An 867-nucleotide genomic window follows, 5' to 3' on the forward strand; every position below is an offset into this window, starting at 1 on the left:
ATTTGGTAAATTGTTGATGTTATCAATGCAGTTTCCTTATACCTTTTGCTTCCTTTGTTTATTGGTTTGCTTGTTTTTTGTTGTTGTTGTTGGCTTTTGTTTTGTCATAATATGACCACCAAGTTCACTGGAGTTTTTCACAACCTGTCTCGGCTCCCACTTAATTCAAGTCCCAATCCAAGAACAGTTAGTTCTTATAGCATGTCCTGCTCAATACTCGCCTCCATGAAGAGATCACTGAAGATTAGGGTGCTGCAGCAAAGTCTGGCAAAGATAGCATATGGTTCCCGGTTATCAATTGAAATACAGTCTGGGAGTGTTACAGCTCTTTTATAATTTATCTAGAAGATTTTCTGTTTGTTTGTTTTATTTTCCAGAAACCCCCCCCCACACACACACACCAGTAAAACAGGTATCTAACAATAACAACAACAACAACAACAACAAAGAAATAGAGTCTGGGGTTAATAGCTTATATTCAAACAAGCAGCAATCTAAGTGAGATGTCAATACAGTGTACACCTAAGAAGCACACCTGCCTGTTTGAGTCAAAGATGATGATACAATCCAAATATAATTAAGGTAAATAGTATCAGAGCTTAAATTGTGAACATGCCATTTATAGAACGCTGTAGAGGAATGACAGTGGGAGCCCAAAATCCATCTGCATACTATCTGGTCAGTTTAAGCTTCTGGAAGATACCTTCTAGTCACAGGCGGGGGACTTAAAACAGCTTTACTATCAGACAGAGATTGTTGTAAACATGATTGAGGTGGATCAAACTTTGGAATAATATGACCTCCCTCTTTACCTAACCAGAATTTTTTCATGTGCAAATATTTCTTGCTTGTTCCAGAACAGATATT

The 867-nt window shown here is 37.6% G+C and overlaps 1 pseudogene; it reads left to right on the forward strand.

Annotated features, from left to right (window-relative positions):
• The first annotated feature begins 314 nt into the window (after positions 1-314).
• LOC142435289 (U7 small nuclear RNA) lies at positions 315-386 on the forward strand (annotated as a pseudogene).
• The last annotated feature ends 481 nt before the right edge of the window (positions 387-867 follow it).

This window comes from Tenrec ecaudatus, chromosome X (assembly GCF_050624435.1).
Source record: "Tenrec ecaudatus isolate mTenEca1 chromosome X, mTenEca1.hap1, whole genome shotgun sequence".
Taxonomy (NCBI): domain Eukaryota; kingdom Metazoa; phylum Chordata; class Mammalia; order Afrosoricida; family Tenrecidae; genus Tenrec; species Tenrec ecaudatus.